Genomic DNA, 9,709 nt, shown 5'->3' on the forward strand with positions numbered 1-9,709 from the left:
ACATTAATAATATCTGCCTCACTCTCAGAGAAATCAGTAGTACTGCTAGGTTTTATACAGTAATAATATATATCTGCCTCACTCTCACATAAATAAGTAGTACTGCTAGGTTTTATACATTAATAATATATATCTGCCTCACTCTCAGAGAAATCAGTAGTACTGCTAGGTTTTACACAGCAATAATATATATCTGCCTCACTCTCAGAGAAATCAGTAGTACTGCTAGATTTTACACATTAATAATATATATCTGCCTCACTCTCAGAGAAATCAGTAGTACTGCTAGGTTTTACACAGTAATAATATCTGCCTCACTCTCAGAGAAATCAGTAGTACTGCTAGATTTTACACATTAATAATATATATCTGCCTCACTCTCAGAGAAATCAGTAGTACTGCTAGGTTTTACACAGTAATAATATATATCTGCCTCACTCTCAGAGAAATCAGTAGTACTGTCAGGTATGCGTAAATGGCTGTACGGGAGTCAGGTGCAGGAGAGCAGATATTGGGTAGCAAACGGAGCCTTTTATTTAGGCGAACAAAAAACAGTTCTGAGCCATCTCAGCCCAGGGCACGAACGCTGCCCACTCCCCCGGCCGATCCTGGCAATACGACGGTAGAAACCTAACCACATCCTGTTTCACTCTCTCCACCTGCCCATTACTCTCGGGATGAAACCCCAAGGTAAGACTGATCGAGACCCCCAGATGTTCCATGAACGCCTTCCAAACCCTCGAAGTGAACTGGGGACCTCGATCAAACACTATATCCCCAGACACCCCGTAGTGCCGGAAGACGTGCGTAAACAAGGCCTCCGCAGTCTTTAGGGCCGTAGGGAGACCGGGCAGAGGAAGGAGACGGCAGGACTTAGAGAACCGATCCTCAACGACCAGGATCGTGGTGTTTCCTTGTGAGGGGGGGAGATTGGTAAGAAAATCCATCAACCAAGGCCGCTGTGAAACGGGTAAGGGGTGTAGCTTCCCTCTGGGCAGGTGCCTAGGAGCCTTACACTGTGCGCACACCGAGCAGGAGGATACATAAACCCTCACGTCCTTAGGGAAAGTAGGCCACCAGTACTTCCCCTCCAAACAGAGCACTGTCCGACCAATCCCAGCATGACCAGAGGAGGGTGACGTGTGGGCCCAATAGATCAACCGGTCACGGACATCAGACGGAATGTACAGACGCCCAGCAGGACACTGGAGGGGAGTGGGCTCGGCACGTAATGCCTGCTCAATGTCTGCGTCCAGCTCCCACAATACCGGCGCCACCAGGCAGGAGGCCGGGAGTATGGGAGTGGGATCCATGGGCCGCTCCTCTGTGTCATACAGTCGGGACAGTGCGTCTGCCTTAACGTTCTGGGAACCTGGTCTGTAGGAATCAAAACGGATGAAAAACATGGGCCACCTTGCCTGGCGAGGGTTCAGTCTCCTCGCTTCCCGGATGTACTCCGGTGGTCAGTCCAGATGAGAAAAGGGTGTTTAGCCCCCTCAAGCCAATGTCTCCATGCCTTCAGAGCCTTGATGACAGCCAACAGTACCCTGTCCCCCAAGTCATAGTTTCGCTCCGTCGGGCTCAGCTTCTTCGAGAAGAAGGCACGCCAAAGAGGGATCCGGATGGGCCAGCAGGGATCCGAGGTAAACAGAGCCCTGTCCGCCTCAGCCGACCACTGCAAACGTTCCGGGCCCCCCTTCATCAGTGAGGTAATGGGAGCCACTACCTGACCAAAACCCCTGATAAACCTCCAGTAGTAATTGGCAAACCCTAGGAACCGCTGCACTTCCTTTACCGTGGTGGGAGTCGGCCAATTACGCACGGCTGAAATGCGGTCACACTCCATCTCCACCCACGAGGATGAAATGCGGTACCCTTGGAAGGAGACGGACTGCTGGAAGAACAGGCATTTCTCAGCCTTGACGTACAGGTCATGCTCCAACAGTTGACCAAGCACCCTGCGCACCAGGGACACATGCTCGGCACGTGTAGCGGAATATGTCAGAATGTCATCAATATACACCACTACACCCTGCCCGTGCAGGTCCCTGAAAATCTTGTCTACAAAGGCTTGGAAGACTGATGGAGCATTCATCAACCCGTACGGCATGACGAGGTACTCATAATGCCCTGCGGTGGTACTGAACGCCGTCTTCCACTCGTCTCCTTCCCGGATACGCACCAGGTTGTAAGCACTCCTGAGATCTAATTTGGTGAAGAACCGCACTCCGTGCATTGACTCAATCGCTGTGGCGATGAGCGGTAGCGGGTAACTGTACCTCACCGTGATGTGGTTTAGACCTCGGAAGTCAATACACGGGCGCAGACCTCCCTCCTTCTTCTTCACAAAAAAGAAACTCGAGGAGGCGGGTGAAGTGGAGGACCGAATGTACACCTGACGCAGCGATTCGGAGACATAGCCACCGTCTCCGCCAGTGACAGGGGATACACGTGACTCCTGGGAAGTGCAGCGTCTACCAGGAGATTTATCGCACAATCTCCCCGTCGATGGGGTGGTAATTGAGTCGCATTCCTTTTGGAGAAGGCGAGAGCCAAATCGGCATATTCGGGGGGAATGCGCACGGTGGAGACATGGTCTGGACTTTCCACCGTAGTAGCACCAACAGAAACCCCTAAACACCTCCCTGAGCACTTTCGCGACCACCCCGTGAGAGCCCTCTGTTGCTATGAAATGGTGGGGTCATGACGAGCTAACCAGGGAAGGCCTAGTACCACGGGAAACGCAGGAGAGTCAATGAGGAAGAGACTGATTCTCTCCTCGTGACCCCCCTGCGTCACCATACCCAGGGGGATGGTCGCTTCCCTAATTAACCCGGAACCTAATGGTCGACTATCCAGAGCGTAAACTGGGAAAGGCCTAACCACTGGAAAAATAGGGATCCCTAACTTTTGGGCGAATGCTCTGCCACGCCTGAATTGACGAGCGCCTTATGCTGGGAATGCGGGGAAAACTCAGGAAAATAAACATGTAAAAACAGGTGTACAACAGAGGTGAAAGCCCCTCTTCCGGCCTCCCTGAGCGCAGCCCCTCCCAGCTCCATAGGCACCGGAGCGGTGGTGCTGGGAGAGGGAATCGACAGAGCCCTCTCTGGATGTCCACGGGTGACCAGCAGGTTATCCAACCTAATGGACATGTCCACCAGCTGGTCAAAGGTGAGGGTGGTATCCTTGCAGGCCAAATCCCGACGGACATCCTCGTGCAGGCTGCAATGGTAGAGGTCGATAAGGGCCCTGTCGTTCCATCCCGCTCCGGCGGCCAGGGTCCGAAATTGAGGTGATTGAAACCAGGTGTGAGGAAAACAAGACAAAACAAATGGAAAATGAAGAGTGGATCGATGATGGCTAGAAGATCGGCGACGCCGACCGCCGAGCGCAACCCGAACAAGGAGAGGACCCGACCTCGGCGGAAGTCGTGACAAGTACTGCTAGATTTTACACAGGAATAATATATATTTCCCTCCCTCTCAGAGAAATCAGTAGTACTGCTAGGTTTTATACAGGAATAATATACAGTGGGGGAAAAAAGTATTTGATCCCCTGCTGATTTTGTACTTTTGTACACTTACAAAGAAATGATCAGTCTATAATTTTAATGGTAGGTTTATTTGAACAGTGAGAGACAGAATAACAACAAAATAATCCAGAAAAACGCATGTCAAAAATGTTATAAAATGATTTGCATTTTAATGAGGGAAATAAGTATTTGACCCCTCTGCAAAACATGACTTAGTACTTGGTGGCAAAACCCTTGTTGGCAATCACAGAGGTCAGATGTTTCTTGTAGTTGGCCACCAGGTTTGCACACATCTCAGGAGAGATTTTGTCCCACTCCGCTTTGCAGATCTTCTCCAAGTCATTAAGGTTTCGAGGCTGACGTTTGGCAACTCGAACCTTCAGCTCCCTCCACAGATTTTCTATGGGATTAAGGTCTGGAGACTGGCGAGGACACTCCAGGACCTTAATGTGTTTCTTCTTGAGCCACTCCTTTGTTGCCTTGACCGTGTGTTTTGGGTCATTGTCATGCTGGAATACCCATGCACGACCCATTTTCAACGCCCTGGCTGAGGGAAGGATGTTCTCACCCAAGATTTGACGGTATATCCTGTTAGGGCTAGGGGGCAGTATTGACACGGCTGGATAAAAAACGTACCCGATTTAATCTGGTTACTACTCCTGCCCAGTAACTAGAATATGCATATAATTATTGGCTTTGGATAGAAAACACCCTAAAGTTTCTAAAACTGTTTGAATGGTGTCTGTGAGTATAACAGAACTCAAATGGCAGGTCAAAACCTGAGAAGATTCTGTACAGGAAGTACCCTGTCTGACCATTTCTTGAACTTCTTTGCCATCTCTATCAATTACAAAGGATCTCTGCTATAACGTGACACTTCCTACGGCTCACATGGTCTCTCAGAAGGCGGCAAAAAGCTGAATCGTGGCTTTGCAGGCTCTGGCTGAAACAAAGTAGCGCGTTTGGGTAGTGGCTGGTTACAGTACTGTGAGACTCAGGCTCGTGCCCGCGTCGACCGAAAGCTTTCTTTTCTTTTGTCTGTTTACCTAAAAGGATATTCCCGGTCGGAATATTATCGCTTTTTTACGAGAAAAATGGCATAAAAATGGATTTTAAACAGCGGTTGACATGCTTCGAAGTACGGTAATGGAATATTTAGATTTTTTTTTGTCACGAATTGCGCCATGCTCTGTTGGGGCTCGGGGGCAGTATTGAGAAATTTTGAAAAAAATATGTGCCCATTTTTAACTGCCTCCTACACCAACTCAGAAGCTAGGATATGCATATTATTAACACATTCGGATAGAAAACACTCTGAATTTTCTAAAACAGTTTGAATGGTGTCTGTAAGTATAACAAAACTCATATTGCAGGCAAAAACCTGTGAAAAATAGATTAAAAAAAATGTGAATTTTGTGACTGTACTATTTAGTGTCATTGTTTTATAGATACCATAGTGAGAAAGGATTCATTTCGCAACACCTACGGCTTCCACTAGATGTCAACGATCTTTATAAAGTTGTTTGAAGCGTCTATGATAAACAGAGAGCAAATTAGAATGCAAGGAAGTTGACATGTCGTCATTTCATTTTTTTGCGCCTGCGCATAAATCTGAGAAGCGTGAGTTTGTCATTAATTGTTTATCAAGACATAGGATAGGTTGTGTGAAAATATTAGTGATGTTTAACGTTAAAAATGGACCAAAAGATTAATACTAAACAAAGTTTGACATGTTTGAACGAACGTAAATAGATTATTTACTAGGTTTTTTTAGCTTTTCGGCGTGATTTTACAACCCCCCCACCACGTTTTGTGGGAGCATAATGAACGCTAACTACTTGGTGTTATTTGGGCATAAATTATGAACTTTGTCAAAAGAAACCACATTTGTTCCGGACCTGGGAATTCCTGGCAGTGCCTTCTGATGGAGATAATCAAAGGTAAGGGGATATTTACAATGTTATTATCGATATTAGATGATGCTAACTGTATAGCATAGCTTATTGTTCTTAGCATAGCACCCCGTTTATTGCAAAATGTGATTTCCCAGTAAAGTTATTTTGAGATCTGGCCATTCGGTAGCAATTACGAGATGATAATATATTATTCTTTGAATGACAATATTATAATTTACCAATGTTTTCGAATAGTAATTTTGTTATGTTCACCGGAAGCATTTCAGAGAAGAAAAAAATCTGAATTTCACGCTACTGTAAAATGCTGTTTTAGGATATAAATATGAACTTGATGGAACAAAAAATGCATGTATTGTATAACATAATGTCCTAGGAGTGTCATCTGATGGAGATTGACAAAGGTTAGTGCATAATTCTAGCTGGTTTCTGCTTTTGGTGACGCCTGACCTTGAATTGAAAATGGATGTTTGTACTTTTGTGGCTATGTACTGTCCTAACATAATCTAACTTTATGCTTTTGCCGTAAAGCCTCTTTGAAAATCGAACAATGTGGTTAGATTAAGGAGATGTTTATCTTTTAAATTGTGTAAAATAGTTGATTGTTTGAGAAATTGAAATTATTAGATTTTTGATGTTTTGAATTTCCAGCCTTGTTAGCAATCCCGACTCGGGGTTCATTGCTAACCTGTAGCCCCAACAGGTTAACCCTGATTTACCATTTCGGATAGTTTCTGGAACGCACGAACAAAACGCCGCTATTCGGATATAACGATGGATTATTTGGGACCAAACCAAAATTTGTTATTGAAGTAGACGTCCTGGGAGTGCATTCTGACGAAGACAACAAAAGGTAATCAAACTTTTGTAATAGTAAATCTGATTTTGGTGAAGGCTAAACGTGCCGGGTGTCTAAATAGCTAGCCCGTGATGGCTGGGCTATGTACTTAGAATATTGCAAAATGTGCTTTCACCAAAAAGCTATTTTAAAATCGGACATATCGAGTGCATAGAGGAGTTCTGTATCTATAATCCTTAAAATAATTGTTATGCTTTTTGTGAACGTTTATCGTGAGTAATTTAGTAAATTGTTAGTAAATTCCCCGGAAGTTTGCGGGGGGTATGCTAGTTCTGAACGTCACATGCCAATGTAAAAAGCTGGTTTTTGATATAAATATGAACTTGATTGAACAAAACATGCATGTATTGTATAACATAATGTCCTAGGGTTGTCATCTGATGAAGATCATCAAAGGTTAGTGCTGCATTTAGCTGTGGTTTGGGTTTTTGTGACATTATATGCTAGCTTGAAAAATGGGTGTCTGATTATTTCTGGCTGGGTACTCTGCTGACATAATCTAATGTTTTGCTTTCGTTGTAAAGCCTTTTTGAAATCGGACAGTGTGGTTAGATTAAAGAGAGTCTTGTCTTTAAATAGCTGTAAAATAGTCATATGTTTGAGAAATTGAAGTAATAGCATTTCTAAGGTATTTGAAAATCGCGCCACTGGATTAGACTGGCTGTTGCGTAGGTGGGACGAATTCGTCCCGCCTAGCCCAGAGAGGATATGGCCCTGTCCATCGTCCCTTTGATGCGGTGAAGTTTTCCTGTCCCCTTAGCAGAAAAACACCCCCAAAGCATAATGTTTCCACCTCCATGTTTGACGGTGGAGATGGTGTTCTTGGGGTCATAGGCAGCATTCCTCCTCCTCCGAACACGGCGAGTTGAGTTGATGTCAAAGAGATCCATTTTGGTCTCATCTGACCACAACACTTTCACCAGTTATTCTCTGAATCACTCAGATGTTCATTGGCAAACTTCAGATGGGCATGTATATGTATTCTTGAGCAGGGGGACCTTGCGGGCACTGAAGGATTTCAGTCCTTCACTGCGTAGTGTGTTACCCATTGTTTTCTTGGTGACTATGGTCCCAGCTGCCTTGAGATCATTGACAAGATCCTCCCGTGTAGTTCTGGGCTGATTCCTCACCGTTCTCATGATCATTGCAACCCCACGAGGTGAGATCTTGCATGGAGCCCCAGGCCGAGGGATATTGACAGTTCTTTTGTGTTTCTTCCATTTGCGAATAATCGCACCAAATGTTGTCACCTTCTCACCAAGCTGCTTGGCTATGGTCTTGTAGCTCATTCCAGCCTTGTGTAGGTCTACAATCTTGTCCCTGACATCCTTGGAGAGCTCTTTGGTCTTGGCCATGGTGGAGAGTTTGGAATCTGATTGATTGATTGCTTCTGTGGACAGGTGTCTTTTTTAAAGGTAACTGTCACAGCATTCATCGTCTTCAGAGGAAATAGAAAAGTCCTCGTCAGAAAAGGTAGACCAATACGCAGCGGAGGTCGTGTTCATCTTTGAATTTAATAAATCTCTAACGTGAACACGATACAAAAAAAATAAACAACGATAGTGCAACAGTTTTACAGGCTACAAAACACGCAATGCAAAAACAATCTCCCACAAATCCCAAACACAAACACACCCTAATATATGGGACTCTCAATCAAAGGCAAAGAGAAAACCCCTGCCTTCAATTGAGTGTCCCAACCCCAATTAATCAAACATAGAAACACAGACTACCTAGACTAGACATAGAATTACCTAAACATAGATCATAACCCAAAAACCCGGAAATACTAAATCAAACGCCCTTCTCCCAAAACACCACCCTGAACCACATAAAACAAATACCCTCTGCCACGTCCTGACCAAACTACAATACCAATTAACCCTTATACTGGCCAGGACGTGACAGTAACAAGCTGCGGTTAGGAGCACTCCCTTTAAGAGTGTGATCCTAATCTCAGCTCGTTACCTGTATAAAAGACACCTGGGAGCCAGAAATCTTTCTGATTGAGAGATTTCTGAAATGCTTTTTTCTGGATATTTTTGTTGTTATTCTGTCTCTCACTGTTTAAATAAACCTACAATTAAAATTATAGACTGATCCTTTCTTTATCAGTGGGCGAACGTACAAAATCAGCAGGGGATCAAATACTTTTTCCCCCACTGTATATCTGCCTCACTCTCAGAGAAATCTGTAGTACTGCTAGGTTTTATACAGTAATAATACACATGTGCCTCACTCTCAGAGAAATCAGTAGTACTGCTTGGTTTTACACAGTAATAATATATATCTGCATTACACTCAGAGAAATGAGTAGTACTGCTTGGCTCAATTCGGTCTTATGTAGAAACATTTGAAATTGTGTTTTTTACATTGCATAAAAGTAGAGACTCAGACCTAGAGAATGGTCTATCATGCACTTTTCGTGACGTTGTATTAGTTCATGTGATGACTGTTGCTCATCGAATGAATAACGGTTTATAATTGCGTGATTAAATGAATCAAGCAATGAATCAAGCAATTATTAACTCATTAACCTGGGGCACCATGGGAAAATTCATTTTATTGAGTTTCTATTTCCCAAATTAACTCAAAGAATATCAGAATATCGATTTACAACAGTCGCTAATTAATCAATTTCCTCTAGTCTCATTTCTGAACGTCGCATAATCCGGGAATCTGCACGAACCCGGGCTTCACCAATGAGTTTACCACACCAATCTTAGTTGATTATTTATTTACTAGCAAGCTAAAATGATGATAAATAATACACCTACACAAAACACAGTCTAGGCTATTGATTAGGATTTAGTATAACGGGCCAACACACTATGGCACGTGTTACCCAAAATGGGGATTTAAAAGAGAGAGAAACAAAGAAAGTACACGAGAGAAATATACATTTGGGTTCATTTGTCAGCTATGCTTATTTAAACCTAGCCTTGCCCCGAACTGCTGCTCTTATGGGTCAGAATATAATGATGTAATTATGTGTTGGAAGTCTCAGTTGGGAAGCTCCGCGTGGCTCGTTTAGGCTTCTCAATGACGCACTTCTCCGACGCAACTCTCTAGTTGTCCTCACGATGTCAGTGTCCTTCTTGGCTTGGTGGTCTGATTTCTCCCCCTTTCTCTGATAGTGTCGTCTGAGGACAGACAGCTCTGTAGCTCAGAGCTCACAGCGTAGGAATGCAACAGCATAGATACCATGATTCGATGAAGAGTGAAGGCTAGGTGGTTCGGCTTGAATTCACCCGCTTAGACACAGCTACTCATCTGTAGCTTGTGTAGAAAAAGATTCCTTTGTCTTCTTCCTTGTGTTTCGTTTTGGGTTTCGTTGACCATTCAGACCTTGGCTGCAGCCTGGGGTCATTTTAGTCTCCTATGTTAATTCTTCAGTCTCAT

General features: G+C 44.2%; 1 long non-coding RNA gene across 1 annotated transcript in view; it reads right to left on the reverse strand.

Moving 5' to 3' along the window:
- The window catches only part of LOC145877446 (uncharacterized), a 60,754-nt gene that overhangs the window by 13,941 nt on the left and 37,104 nt on the right, over window positions 1–9,709 (reverse strand). The window lies entirely within an intron of this gene.

The sequence above is a fragment of the Salmo salar genome, chromosome 03 (assembly GCF_965601325.2).
Source record: "Salmo salar chromosome 03, fSalSal1, whole genome shotgun sequence".
Lineage (NCBI taxonomy): Eukaryota > Metazoa > Chordata > Actinopteri > Salmoniformes > Salmonidae > Salmo > Salmo salar.